General features: G+C 44.1%; 1 long non-coding RNA gene across 2 annotated transcripts in view; it reads left to right on the top strand.

The window, feature by feature from the left end:
* LOC123572895 (uncharacterized) overlaps nucleotides 1-15,070 on the top strand; it is a 30,981-nt gene extending 15,911 nt beyond the window's left edge. The window contains exons 2-4 of one of the 2 annotated variants that reach the window (XR_010586122.1): nucleotides 5,663-5,722; nucleotides 10,763-10,893; nucleotides 13,682-15,070. This is a non-coding gene — a long non-coding RNA (uncharacterized lncRNA). The remainder of the gene's footprint in view (nucleotides 1-5,662; nucleotides 5,723-10,762; nucleotides 10,894-13,681) is intronic. The other variant, XR_010586121.1, reaches the window with a different exon arrangement.
* The last annotated feature ends 282 nt before the right edge of the window (nucleotides 15,071-15,352 follow it).

Consider the following 15,352-nt stretch of genomic DNA (forward strand, 5'->3'; position numbering starts at 1 on the left):
CCGCGCCCGGCCCATGCAATTATTTTCACAAGATAGATCCATTATATACATTCCATTTAAGACTAAAAACAGGTGATATGAGTTCTGGTTATTTATTGGTTAACTTGAGGGGATATGGTATGTTTCAAAGTCAACCCTGTTATACTGTTGACCCTGACATCATTACATGTAAGATGTAGAGGTAATCTCATCTATCAAGTTGTTTATTTTACAGATGAGGAAACTGAGATGCTGCATTTCAATGACTTGTCTGAGATCTCACAGCTAACATCTGACAGAGCAGGTATCATCAGGCAGCCCACCTGGGTCCTAATATCATGCCTGTTTGACACCCAGTTCCCTCCTATTCTCTCAGGGTTGGCATTGCTCTGTCAAGTTTTCCCCATTGGAGCAGGGAAGGTGAACACCGAATCTGAGGATTGGAAATCTTTGCCTCTTACGTGTAGTGAGACAATGACTACTCTTTGTTGGTCAATATCCACTCTTTCCTTCCTTATACAACTCCTAAATTTTTGCCAGGTATTTGGCTATACAACCAGACTACATTTTTGGTCTTGTTTGGGGCCAAGTGCCTGTTCTGACCAATGGGATGTGAGTGAAGGTGGGTGGATACAACTTCTGAGTCACACGTGAAGGATGGTAGAGCTGCCCCGCCAGCTTTGGTCAGTGCGCCTCTGGACTATTATATGTGACAGTATTTAAGTATTTAAGTCCCTGTGCTTCGGGGACTTAAATACTTCCCCTTATTAATAAGTTCCCCTTATTATAACAATTGTGACTGTACCCTAATACACTTGGTATCAATCAATTAGTTCTGTATCATAGCAGGAAGTAGACTTTCTCCTGTTAAGGCCTAAGGTGCAATTCATGAAGATGGATTTTGCTCAGGCTCAGATTTTAAACTTTGATATTTTTAAAATAAAAAAAAAATTTGGCCGGGTGCGGTGGCTCACGCCTGTAACCCCAGCACTTTGGGAGGCTGAGGCGGGCAGATTGCCTGAGGTCAGGAGTTCAAGACCAGCCTGGCCAACATGGTGAAACCCCTCTCTACTAAAAATACAAAAATTAGCCAGGCGTGGTGGCACATGCCTGTAATCTCAGATACTTGGGAGGCTGAGGCAGGAGAATGAGTTGAACCCGGGAGGCAGAGGTTGCGGTGAGCTGAGATCGTACCATTGCACTCCAGCCTGGACAACAAGAGCAAAGCTCTGTCACCAAAAAAAAAAAAAAAGAAAAGAAAAGAAAAAAATATAAAATTATATATATAACATATATATTTATATATATATATTTTAGAGATGGGATCTTGCTATGTTGCCCAGGCTGGACTTAAACTTCTAGATTCAAGCAATCCTCCTTCCTCAGTCTCCTGAGTTGCTGGGACAACAGGTACACACCACTGCACCTAGATTTTAAATGTATACCCTTGTTTTAAGTCAATGTAAGGACATGCTTATATGAGGCAAAGTAGTTTACTAGAAAGAATGTTGCCAGGCATGGTGACACACGTCTGTAATCCCAACACTTTGGGAGACAGAGGTGGGAGAATTGCCTGAGCCCAGGGGTTCAAGACCAACCTGGGCAACATAGTGAGACCTTGTTTCTACAAAAAATTTAAAAAGTAGTGGGGCATGGTGGTGCATGGCTATGGTCCCAGCTATTTGAGAGGCTGAGGTGGGAGGATTGCTTGAGTGTGGGAGGTTGGTTGAGGTTGCAGTGAGCTATGATAACACCACTGCCCTCCAGCCTGGGTGACAGAGCAAAAACAAAAACAAAAACAAAAAATGTTGACCCAGGGAGTTTGGTCAAGGGATTCTAGCATTAGTTTGCTACTAACTCCCAGAGCACCTCCACTGGGTGTTTGCTTCCTTAGTTATAAAATGGTAATTATATTGTTCATTTATCTCCCAGGGTATTATGTGTAATACTTCATAAAAAATGGTTGTAAAGCATTTGGCAAATGCAAGCTTTCTGCCTATTATGCTGAACTAATCCAGTAGCTTTCTTGGCACCCACAATCTCTAATGATTTATAGATGGGCCATTTTACTGAAGGGGGCTTGACTTTGGCATGATCTGCCTGAGCTGCTGGACTCTCCGTTGATTGTTAGAACTCAGTGGATATGTTACCCATTCCCTGGAACCCTCCCTAACAGCACCACAATGAAGAAGGCATCTCAGCGACGGAGGGGAGGGCTGGAGGCCCCTATTGACAATTCTCTTCTCCAGAACCGGTGTTTGCATCAATGTATTGGTGATTTCTTGAGCCTAGAAATGTTGAATAAACGAGTCTTGCTTCTGAAACCCTTCTCACATGATCAACATGTTTGCAAAAAACGAGTTAGAATCATGCTTTATGCATTGAAAAAAAAAAGCAACCTCGTGACTGGTATAATTCTCATGTTACATGGGTGTCACATACATATAATAGCTCATTGTGGCGGCTGAACAGGACTCCTGATATTTTGCCTTGGAGACCATTACTTAAGCAGGTGACTCTTGAGCCTTCTATTTCAGCACTTTGAGAAGTTTGCCAGAAGGTGCTAGCTTGTGCCAGGCAGCCCTTAACATTTCCCCCGGGGCAGCCTCCGCATTTCAGTTACATTACTTTTGACCACTAATCTTTCTTTTATCCTGAGCATCTCTGTAAGAGACAGATTTGGAACACTTTCATGACTAGACCCATTCTTCTAAGGAGCATAAATCTGTTAGAGTGTAGTAACTATGTGAGAACGCAGTCCAAGTACATTTTTCAAGAAAAGTATAAAAAATGGTATCAGGACAACGAGAGAACAGGATTATCATGCTAATAGTTCCATCTGGAAATGATTGGTTAGTATCAAAACCCCATTTACCAGAGTTCTTGTAATGTTGGCATTCAAGTGGAATGGGTTTGGGTGCAATTATAAGGTAGTTATCTTCCAATGTAATACACAGTTGAACCTTGAACAACACAGGTTTGAAATGCACAGGTCTGCTTATACATGGATTTGTTTTCAATAAAAGTTACCCTGCCTCTCCTACCTCCCCTCCCACCTCCTCTATCTCTTTTGCCTCTGCCACCCTGAGACATCAAGACCCTTCCTCTTCTCCTACTCAACATGAAGATGATGAGGAAGAAGACCTTCATGATGATCCAATTCCACTTAATGAACAGTAAATACATTTTCTCTTCCTTGTGATTTTCTTAATAACATTTTCTTTTCTCTAACTTACTTTATTGTACGAATACAGTGTATAATGCATACAACATGCAAAAATATATGTTAATTGGCTGTTTATGTTATTGGTAGGTAAGGCTTCCAGTCAACAGTAGGCTCTTAGTAGTTCAGTTTTTTGGAGAGTCAAAAGTTATGCATGGGCCGGGCGTGGTAGTTCACACCTGTAATCCCAGCACTTTGGGAGGCTGAGGTGGGTGGATCATGAGGTCAGGCGTTTGAGACCAGCCTGACCATTATGGTGAAACCCTGTCTCTACTAAAAATACAAATGTTAGCCGGATACAGTAGCGGGGGCCTGTAATCCCAGCTACTGGGGAGACTGAGGCAGGAGAATCGCTTGAACCCGGGAGGCGGAGGTTGCAGTGAGATGAGATCTCGTCACTGCACTCCAGTCTAGGGGACAAGAGCGAGACTCCGTCAAAAAAAAAAAAAAAAAAAAGTTATGCATGGGGCTGGGTGTCATGGCTTACACCTAGAATCTCAGCACACTGGGAGGCTGAGGTGGGCAGATGACTTGAGCTTAGGAGTTCGAGACCAGCCTGGAGAACATGGTTAAACTCCATCTCTACAAAAACATGCAAAAATTAGCGGGGCATTGTGGCGTGCGCATGTGGTCTCAGTTACTCGAGAGGCTGAGGTGGAAGGATGGTTTGAGCTCAGAAGACATAGGTTGCAGTGAGCCAAGATCATGCCACTGTACTCCAGCCTGGGCAATAGAGCCAGATCCTATCTCAAAGAAAAAAAGCCTTCCAAAACAAAGTTAGACATGGGTTTTTGAATGTGTGTGGGGTCAGTGCCCCTAACCTCTGTGTTGTTTTAGGGTCAGCTTTACTGTAGTCATTTCTGCATCACCAGTTTTAGCTGTTCTTTGAAATGGAGGAAGGAAGGAAGATAGGGTGGGAGGGAGAAAGAAAGGGAGTTAATGATGTGGAATAGAAGATGGGAAAGGGGGAAGGACCTGGAGCCCACACCTGCCATATGCTATGAATGTGGTATCATTGAATTCCCGTGAATCCTATGTCGTTTCATCCCCCAACATCCCTGTGTGGTTGGTGTTTTCCCAAATGTACAGAGGAGGAAGTCATGAGTTAGAGAGGCTGAGTAACATTCAGTTAGGAAAAGCTGGAGAGAAATTCTGAATCCACATTTACCGGACTCCAAAGTCCTTACTCCTGTCATGAGGCCATCTCGTCTTTTTGGTGAATAGGAAATGTACCAGAGAAAGGAAAAGGGTTCAGATATGTAGCCTAGGCTGGTCTCAAACTCCTGGGCTCAAGTGAGCCTCCCGCCTTGGCCTCCCAAAGTGCTGGGATTCCAGGCGTGAGCCACCATGCCTGACCCTCAGCCAGTGCAAACAGATTCCCCCGGAGTGTTGCTTGGAACATAATCAACTTACACAGGTAAAGAAGACAGAATGAGGAGCTACCTTGCAACATCCACATGGCTAGGAACTGCAGACAGTCACTAGGAGTTGAGAGCCATTCCTGCCAACGGCTTGAAGGAAAAAGGGGCCCTCAGTCCTACACTCACAAGGAAATGAATTCTGCCAACCTCAGCTTGGAAGAGTATCCAAGTCCCAGCTAAGAACGCGGCCCCAGTTGACACCTTGGTTTCAGCCCGTGAGACCCTGAACGCAGAATCTAGTCACTCTATGCCCGGATTTCTGACCTATGGAAACAATAAGATCATAAATGGGTATTGTTTTAGCCGGTGGCTCACACTTATAATCCCAGCACTTTGGGAGGCCAAGGCGGGCAGATTGTTTGAGCTCAGGAGTTCGAGACAAGGCTGGGCAACATGGCGAAATCCTATCGCTGCAAAAATTAGCCTGGCGTGGTGGCACATGCCTGTAGTCTCAGCTACTTGGGATGCTGAGGTGGGAGGATTGTTTGAGCCCAAGAGGCAGAGGTTGTAGTGAGCCAAGATCATGCCACTGCACTTTAGTTTGGGCAACAGAGCGAGACCCTGTCTCAAATAAATAAATAAAAATAAATAAATAAATAGCTATTGTTTTAAGCCACAGAGTGTGTGGTGATTTGTTACACAGAAATAGAAAACTAATACCCAGATATCCCATTTCCCTGGTTCCCTCCACAAGCCTATGAAGAAGGTAAGGCAAGTATTGTTTAGTCTTCATTGGATTTGGAGGAAATTGATACACAAAGAGAATATACATCTAGCTCAAGTTTATTTAGCTAATCAATCTTCGAGCTGGGAGGAGTTTGGTTCCTTTGACACTTCCAGAAATGCTTGTACATCCCAATGGTGTGCTCATGCTGTTTTGTTAGCAGATCAATGTCTGAGCATGTTTTGATCCAGTGGAAGAGTTGGTGATAAGGGGAGAATGTCACGGTGGGGGAGAACTCAGGAGAAGGGAAGGTGATGGGGGCTCCATCTACCTTTACATTTTTCTTAGCTAATACCCCTCTGCATCCCCCTTTAGGTCTGTACCTGCAGAGAGAGCCTGCTCCAGCCTCTTTGCTACAGCTTTGAGTCTTCTGCTGTAAGTTTTCATTCTTTATCTTTTTGTTTTAATGAAAAACTTATGGTTAATTGTTGTATTGCATTTGGGTTTGTGTGTGCATGCATACGATGTATATCCTGTTCTCCAGGGGGTTCCTGGAAAACCCTTTATGTCTCTGTCTATCTCAGACAGGACAAGAGGAAGAGGAGGGCTCGTACGCTGTGGCAGAGAGGGTTGGTTTGCTCCCAATGTATGTTTCCCTTGCTTCCATGTCATACAAGTGTTTATCTGTGCTCCTGGCTGCCCTGAATAAGAACTATATTTCCGGCTTTCTGGAAGCCAGGTGTTGTTATGTGACTAAGTTGTAGCCAGTAGCCTGTGGGGAGTAGTGAAGTGTACAACAACTGGGCAGAGCTATTAAAGGGAAATGCTGTGTTTTCCCCTCTGTGTTCCCCCTTCCTTGGCTGGAATTGCCATGTGGCAGTGCTCTACTTTTCTTTTTTCTTTTCTTTTTGGTTTTTGTCTCACTCTGTTGCCCAGGCTGGAGTGCAGTGGTGCAATCTCAGTTCACTGCAACCTCTGCCTCCTGGGCTCAAGCAATCTTTCCACCTCAGCCTCCAGAGTGGCTGGAACTACAGCTGCATGCCACCATGCCAAGCTAATTATTTATTTAAATTTTAAAATTTTTATTTATTTATTTATTTATTTTGAGATGGAGTCTCATTCTGTTGCCCAGGCTGGAGTGTAGTGGCATGATCTCGGCTCACTGCAACCTCTGCCTCCCGGGTTCAAGTGATTCTTCTGCCTCAGCCTCCTGAGTAGCTGAGATTACAGGTATGTACTGCCATACCCGGATAATTTTTGTATTTTTAATAGCAACGGGGTTTCACCATGTTGGCCAGGCTGGTCTCGAACTCCTGACCTCAGGTGATCTGCTCGCCTCGGCCTCCCAAAGTGTTGGAATTACAGGTGTGAGCCACTGTGCCCTGCCAGTCCTCTTTTTTTTTTTTTTTTTTTTTTTTTTGAGACAGAGTCTTGCTTTGTCACCCAGGCTGGAATCCCTGCTCTGTCACCCAATCTCAGCTCACTGCAACATCCGCCTCCCGGATTCACGCCATTCTCCTGCCTCAGCCTCCCAAGTAGCTCCGACTACAGGCGAATGCTGCCACACCTGGCTAATTTTTTGTATTTTTAGTAGAGACAGGGTTTCACCGTGTTAGCCAGGATGGTCTTGATATCCTGACCTGGTGATCTGCCTGCCTCTGCCTCCCAAAGTGCTGGGATTACAGGCGTGAGCCACCACGCCCAGCCTCCTCTCCTCTCCTCTCCTTTCCTTTTCTCCCCTCCCCTCCCCTCCCCTTCCCTTCCCTTCTCTTTTCTTTTTGTAGAGATAGGGTCTCGCTATGTTGCCCAGGCTGGTCTTGAACTCCTGGCCATAAGCAATCCTCCTGCCTTGGCCTCCCAAAGTGCTGGGATTTACTCTTTCTTCTGAATCCAGTTTCAGCGTTATCAAGTTTGGTTCCTCTGGTCATGTAGCATCCTCTTATGTGCAGCCTTGGGATCCCTTGCGCTGCCTCTGCAGATTCTGAGGACACTGTGTTGAGGTTTCTCCTGTCATGACACTTATCACTAGATTGAAATAGCCTGTTCCCTTGGTGCCTTCCCCACAGGGTTGTAAACTGGCTCAGGGCAGGGTCTGTTTCCCATCCTACCAGAGAGCCTGTTACATATTAAGTCCACAATACATATTTGTGCGACCGTCATACATATGAATGAAAGAGGGAGTGGAGGAATGCATAAAAATCACTGTAGACTGGAGAGTTGGATGTCAGCATATGTGGGACTCTGCAATGTGGGTGTCTGATATAAAATAAGGTTTTATTTGGGAGGAATTCACTAGACGTGTGAAATCAAACTCTTTATTCTTTGTACAAAGTACGCTTTCAAACTCATTGATGGGCATCTAACTTTCCATCCTGTTTTTCTCTTGTCCTCCTTGTCCATTTCCTTCTACCCTCATGAAAGCCCCCTCTCTCTATCCCTTTATTTTCAAGAAGCGATCATGGAGTAAATCCCATCCCACTGAGTCAAATTTAGGTCATCTTTTATTTGGTCAAAATATAGTCTTACTGGCAAGTGGTATCACTATTATTCAGGAACACACATATTGTTTTACTTACAGCTGTGTAGTATTTTATGTTCTCATATAAATGTTATGCCTGGATTATAGTGGAAGCAAACTGGACTCCATTTATTTGAAAACAATAATGGGAAATGGAGTTCATTCTATCCACCATCCTGACAGTTTCCCATTTCTCAAAGGAGTCCTTGCATGGGCTGTGCAGTGTTGCTTGGTAAACAGGCCCTCCGCTGACTTCTCTGAGACGGTTTTCCTAGCAGTCTGCAGGAAGCCCTCGGTTGGAGGAGTGAGGCAAAAATCTTCTGCCACATGACAGGGAGGGATGGAGAGCTGCTTGTTTGAGCTCCTTGCAGGGACAGAGGCCAACAAAGCTGTCAAGTTCTCTTGGGTAAAGATCTTGGAAGGTAGTTAGAAAAATGTGTACACTTCTGTGGGCAAGACACTCAGAACGGGCGAATCCAGCACTGCTGGTGGATTTGTGCGTCATTATCCTCGTCTGTCATCATTATCATTATCCTATTCTCAGGAAGGGTCCGCTTTGTTTAGGGGGTGTGTGCGTGTGTGTGTGTGTGTGTGTGTGTTATCACTCTGCTCAGTCTCCCCCTCACTAGCAAATAGAAAACAGAAGTCTGGCTCTAAAATCCAGGCTCTCTCTGCTCTACTTCTCAGCTCCTTTAAACATGTGATTGCTGACCCCACTTCCTACGTCTTTATGTATGTCACCTTGTACTTATACATGTATGTACACATGTATATAGATGGCTACTTTTATGGAGGTGTGTGCAGGAACATAGTTCTTGAAGTCTTTTCACAGAATCACACAGACAGGAATGGCCTTCCAGAACCTCCTTTTGGCTGAGTGCAGCGGCTCACTCCTGTAATCCAAGCACTTTGGGAGGCAGTGGTGGGTAGATCGCTTGAGCCCAGGAGTTCGAGACCAACCTGGGCAACATGGCAAAACCCCATCTCTACTAAAAACACAAAAATTAGACAGGCATGGTGGTGCCTGCCTATAGTCTCAGCTACTTGGGAAGTTGACATGGGAGGATCACTTGAGCCTGGGGAGGTTGAAGCTACAGTGAGTCATGATTGTACAACTGCACTCCAGCCTGGGTGACAGAGTAAGACCTTGTCTCAAAAAACAAAACACACACGCGCGCTCGCACACACACGCACTCACACACACACACACACCACGAATAGTACCTGAAACAGAGTCATAGGCCGGGCGCAGTGGCTCACGCCTGTAATCCCAGCACTTTGGGAGGCCAAGGCAGGTGGATCACGAGGTCAGGAGATCAAGACCATCCTGGCTAACACGGTGAAACCCCGTCTCTACTAAAAATACAAAAAATTAGCCAGGTGTAGTGGCGGGCACCTGTAGTCCCAGCTACTCGGGAGGCTGAGGCAGGAGAATGGCATGAACCCGGAAGGTGGAGCTTGCAGTGAACCGAGATCGCGCCACTGCACTCCAGCCTGGGCGACAGAGCAAGACACTGTCTCAGAAAAAAAAAAAAAAAAAAGAAACAGAGTCAGTTTTCAATGAATATTAGCTAATATTGTTATGAAAACAGGATCAGAATGTTCAATTTCTTACAGGTTATATATCTGTTTTTTTTTTTTTTTTTTTTTTTTTTGAGACGGGGTCTGGCTCTGTCGCCCAGGCTGGAGTGCAGTGGCCAGATCTCAGCTCATTGCAAGCTCCGCCTCCCAGGTTCACGCCATTCTCCTGCCTCAGCCTCCCGAGTAGCTGGGACTACAGGCGCCTGCCACCTCACCTGGCTAGTTTTTCGTATTTTTTAGTAGAGACGGGGTTTCACCGTGTTAGCCAGGATGGTCTCGATCTCCTGACCTTGTGATCCGCCCGTCTCGGCCTCCCAAAGGGCTGGGATTACAGGCTTGAGCCACCGCGCCCGGCTAGGTTATATATCTTTTTAATCACTTACTGAAAGAAGAATTGACTGTTCACAGTATAAATAAATACAAATACATATACATTTAAAATATATAAACTATTTTATTTATCAATAGACATTAAATGTTATAATTTATTAAAATCCTGATTTGGTTAAGTTAAAAAGGTTAAATAGCAAACCTCTAATAATTTTCCTTTTTTTTTTTTTTTTTTTTTTTCTGAGACCGAGTCTCACTCTATCACCCAGGCTGGAGTGCAGTAGTGCGATCTTGGCTCACCACAACCTCTGCCTCCCGGGTTCAAGCAAGTCTTGTGCTTCAGCCTCCTGAGTAGCTGGGATTACAGATGTGTGCCACCATGCCCAGCTAATTTTTGTATTTTTAGTAGAGATGGGGTTTCACCATGTTGGCCAGGCTGGTCTCGAATTCCTGACCTCAAGTGATCTGCCCGCCTTGGTCTCCCTCCCAAAGTGCTGCCACCACATCTGGCATAATTTTTATTACATTGTTATATGCAATAGTATTGTAAAGGAATCATGCTGGAATAATAGAACATAAATATATGCATTTATATACATATTTTATGAGATATGTTCATTTATATATCTACACATATATTCGAAGTTGTAAAAAAACACCCAATATAAAATTTACCCTCTTCAGCCAGGTGCGGTGGCTCACACCTATAATCCCAGCACTTTGGGAGGCTGAGGTGGGTGGATCACCTGAGGTCGGGAGTTGAAGACCCGTCTGACCAGCATGGAGAAACCCCATCTCTACTAAAAATACAAAATTAGCTGGGTGTGGTGGCGCATGACTATAGTTCCAGCTACTCGGGAGGCTGAGGCAGGAGAATCGCTTGAACTCAGGATGCGGAGGTTGTGGAGAGCCAAGATCGTGCCATTGCACTCTAGCCTGGGCTATAAGAGTGAAACTCCGTCTCAAAAAAAAAAAAAAAAAAATTTACCCTCTTCACCATTTTTAAGTTCACTAGTGCTAATTATATTCACATTCTCTTGTAATAGGTCTGTAGAACTTTTTTATCCTGCAAAATTGGAACTCTATATCCATTGAACAACTCTCCATTCCCTCTCCCACTACCCTGACCACCATCCTACTTTCTGTTTCCATGGTTTGACTACTCCAGGGACCTCATGTAAGTGGAATCATGCAATATTTGTCTTTTTGTTCTGAATTATTTCACCTAGGATAATGTCCTCAATGTTCATCCATGTTGTAGCCTAGGACAGGATTTCCTTCTTTTTAAGGCCGAATAATATTCCATTGTATGTATAGACCACATCTGCTTTATCTGTTCATCCATAGATGGACGTTTGGGCTACTTCTACCTCTTGGCTATTGTGAACAGTGCTGTTGTGAACATGGGTGTGCAAATATCTCTTCAAGATCCTGCTTCAATTGCTGGATTATATGATGATTCTATTTATTTATTTAGAGACAGGGGCTTGCTAATGTTGCCCAGGCTGGTCTTGAACCCTTGGCCTCAAGCTGTCCTTCCATTTCTGCCTCTGAAGTAGCTAGGACTATACGTATGTGCCATCATGCTTGGTTAATTTATAATTTTTTTTTTTTTTTTTTTTTTTTTGAGATAGGGTCTTAATCTGTCACCCAGGCTGGAGTACAGTGGTGCAATCATGGTTCACTATACTCTTGACCTCTTTTCTTGGTAAATTACCCAGTCTAAATAGTTCTTTGTAGCAACATGAGAATGGGCTAATAAAGGGGCACAGAATTCAACCTTAACAGTACATGTCAGGCACTACACTAGAAGTTAGACATCTTCACTCATTTACTCCTGACAGTGACCTTATGAGATCAGTAGTTATTATCCCAATTACATAGATGAAGACTTGGAGCTTTAGAAGAACTCAGTGACTTGCTAGGGTTTCCGACCGGGGATATCACCCTCCAGCCACTTGCCTTTGCAAATAACCAGGCACTCTGACACTTAGGGAAGAAGCTTTGCTTCTGGGGCAGGCTTGCATATTAGTGGTTTTTGTTGTTTTTTTTTTTTTTTTTTTTTAAGATGGAGTCTCGCTTTGTTGCCTAGGCTGGAGTGCGGTGGCGCGATCTCGGCTCACTGCAAGCTCTGCCTCCTGGGTTCACATCATTCTCCTGCCTCAGCCTCCGAATAGCTGGGACTACAGGCACGCACAACCACACCCGGCTAATTTTTTGTATTTTTAGTAGAGACCACCGTGTTAGCCAGGATGGTCTCGATCTCCTGACCTCGTGATCCACCCGCCTTGGCCTCCCAAAGTGCTGGGATTACAGGCGTGAGTCACTGCGCCCGGCGCATATTAGTGTTTTAAGAATGGTTTTTATTATGCTTCTGTTTGATCCAAAGATTTTCCAGATGGTCAGTTTACCTGGCCACAAAAGGAAGTTTCCCTTAGACTGAAGCAGGCCTGTCTGGTCAGATTTTGTTCCATTCTTCCTGGACATGAATACAATGTCTGGGAAGACATTTCCGAAGAAATTCTAGGTCTTTCTGTACTGCTGCTCCTAAGCCCAAAGCTTCTTTTAAAGAGTACAGAAAGATCTAGAATCCAGGACTTAGAGGAAAACCAGAGAAGACTGCAAATGTACATGGGTAGTGATTTCCTGGTTGCACAGATGTTATACATAGCCATACACAAGACCTGAGATGAATACATGGGTTATTGTCCTTCGTGGAGCAGAGTCTGTTTCTATCTCTGACCTTTCCTAATTCTTGCTTTCTTCAGACTGATCATTTTGGGGAAATGGAGGCAATTCCATGTTATTCTCCACCTTTGCCCTAAAATTGCTCTCAAGAAAACAAATGCCAGTGAAACCCAAGTATACATGTCTAACTCTTCTCAGGAATCTTTATCTCTTAGTAGAAGACAAAGACAAAGGAATTGAACTGGATCAATTCTTATTCCTTTTGTGGGGTCCCTGGAGCTCCTTTTTGCTCCTGGGGCAGCCTTCGAGGTCCCCTCTGCAGAATCCTTAGGGCTTTGGGCAGCCCAGTTACAAACCACTGGCCCGGGTCACCTTTCAATTTTCTTGAGGGAAGAAAGATCTCTAAGACACATGAAGAGAATAAAGTGAGGGACAGAATAGCACATGTGGTCTGGATTTCATTTCTCCATTATTTATGCATACACAAAAGAGAAAGAACTAGAGCAACCCACAAGGCCTGTGACGAGCATCTAGAAAGGCAGAAGGATTAGAGCGGGGAAATCAAGAGGACTTTCAAGACTGAGTTTTTCGAAATATTTTTGCCAAGCTGGGTGCTGTGGCTCACACCTGTTATCTTAGCACTTTGGGAGACTGAGGTGGGAAGATCACATGAGCCCAGAAGTTTGAGGTTGCAGTAACTGAGGATTTTTAAGAAAAAGAAAAAAAAGAATTGTGTGTTTGTGTGAGTGTGTGTGTGTGTGTTCATGCATTTAGATGTTACTTAATTAGAAAGAAATTTAGGGCTGGGCATGGTGGCTCATACCTGTAATCTCAGTCCTTGAGCCCAGGAGTTCGAGACCAGCCTGGTCAACATGGTGAAATCCCGTCTTTACTAAAAATACAAAAATTAGCCAGGTGTGGTGGTGCACGCCTGTAATTCTAGCTACTCGGTTGGCTGAGGCACAAGAATCGCTTGAACCCAGGAGGTGGAGGTTGCAGTGAGCCAAGATCACACCACTGCACTCCAGCCTGGGCAACAGAGTAAGACTGTCTCAAAAAAAAAAAAAAGGAAATGAAAAGAATGAATTAAAACCCCTATATAGGGCTATATGTCTGTAATGAATTTCAGTTGTCAGCTCACAACATATTAGCAGGGTATTTTTGTTTGGATCAAAAAATAATTTTTTTTTCTTTTTTATACACAGTCACACTCAGGTGTGGTATACCTTTAGTAGCTTTGAGATATTTGATCCATATTATTTGTGATTTATTTATAGGTAATGACATGGTGCGATTCTTCAAAGGATAAACTGATACAAGACTCAAGATGCCTTTGACAAAAAGCCCCCGTGCCTCTTCCTCCCTCTTCACCTAATCAATAAAAAGTCACTTTGGACCAAAGGCAGACCCTGACCCAAGGATGTTTGAGGAGCCTTTCCAATAGAAGGCATTCTTCTCACATTGAGAGAAGGTATTTTATTTTTTCTCTTGCCTAGCTGGGCAGCCTCCCAGAGCAAGGGTTTCCCTTAAGCCCAAAAGGAAACCAAGTAGACTTTTTTTTGTTTGTTTTAAAAAGAAGGGTTTAGAGCTGCCATAGCTTTCACCACCAGCTGCCTAACACAAGGTTTCTGTTTTGAAGAAGGGATGGAGGTGTGCAGGGCAAATAATTACACTCACTCTTGGTTCCCTGCCTCTTGATATAATGTATTAACAGTTAAGACCTGAAGTGATTAAGATTTGTTGTGATTCCAATAGTATCATGCCTCTGCCAAACTAGGACTGATTTTCCAAGTTGTGGTCCTCTTTCTCTGTGCCTTTTTTAAACTGCATACACACACACACACACACACACAAATATATATATATATGTTTGCAGCAAAACCGTGACAAGACACAGAATCATACCTGCAAACTAACAGAGATAGGGCAGGGAAGGAGGACTGCCTTGAGGACTCAAGAAAGTGTTCATTCATCCATTCACCTAGTAGTTCACTGAGTTTCTTTTTCCTTTCTTTCTTTCTTTTTTTTTTTTTTTTTGAGACGGGTCTTGCTCTGTTGCCCAGGCTGGAGTGCAGTGGTGTGATCTCATTTTACTGCAACCTCTGCCTCCCAGGTTCACGTGATTCTCCTACTTCAGCCTCCCAAGTAGTTGGGATTACAGGCGTCTGTCACCACACCTGGCTAATTTTTGTATTTTTAATAGAGATGGGGTTTCACCATGTTGGCCAGGCTGGTCTGAAACTCCTGACCTCAGGTGATCCGTCCACCTTGGCCTCCCAAAGTGCTGGGATTACAGGTGTGAGTCACCATGGCTGGCTCCATTGAGTTTCTATGTGCCAGCTATAGTAATAATTACTGGGGATGAAGAAGTGATTGAGACACGATTCATAGCTTAACCTAAACAGAGTCCACATTCTCAATAGGTGGATATTTTTGAAGAATCACAGACCACAGATTTTAGAGTCAAAAGAAAATGTAAAAATACTTCCCATTCACGTCTTAGTAACTGGGCTTGTTTCAGTTACAAAACTGAACACACCTACCTAGACAGTAGGAATATGTTCATCTATATCTGTTAGAAATTGACATATCAGCATGTATAGCTTGATAAATTATAAATTACCATTTTAAAAATTCTTGTGTCTTTTTTTCTTTCTTTCTTTTTTTTTTTTGGAGAGAGAGAGTCTTGCTCTTGTTGCCCAGGTTGGAGTGCAATGGCACGATCTCAGCTCACTGCAACCTCCACCTCCTGGGCTCAACCGATTCTCCTACCTTAGTCACCAGAGTAGGTGGGAATACAGGTGCATGCCACCACATCCAGCTAATTTTTGTATTTTTAGTAGAGATGGGGTTTCACCACGTTGGTCAGGCTGGTCTCGAACTCCTGACCTCAGGTGATCCACCTGTCTCAGCCTCCCAAAGTGCTGGGATTACAGGCATGAGCCACC

Source organism: Macaca fascicularis, chromosome 4 (genome assembly GCF_037993035.2).
Source record: "Macaca fascicularis isolate 582-1 chromosome 4, T2T-MFA8v1.1".
Classification (NCBI taxonomy): Eukaryota; Metazoa; Chordata; class Mammalia; order Primates; family Cercopithecidae; genus Macaca; species Macaca fascicularis.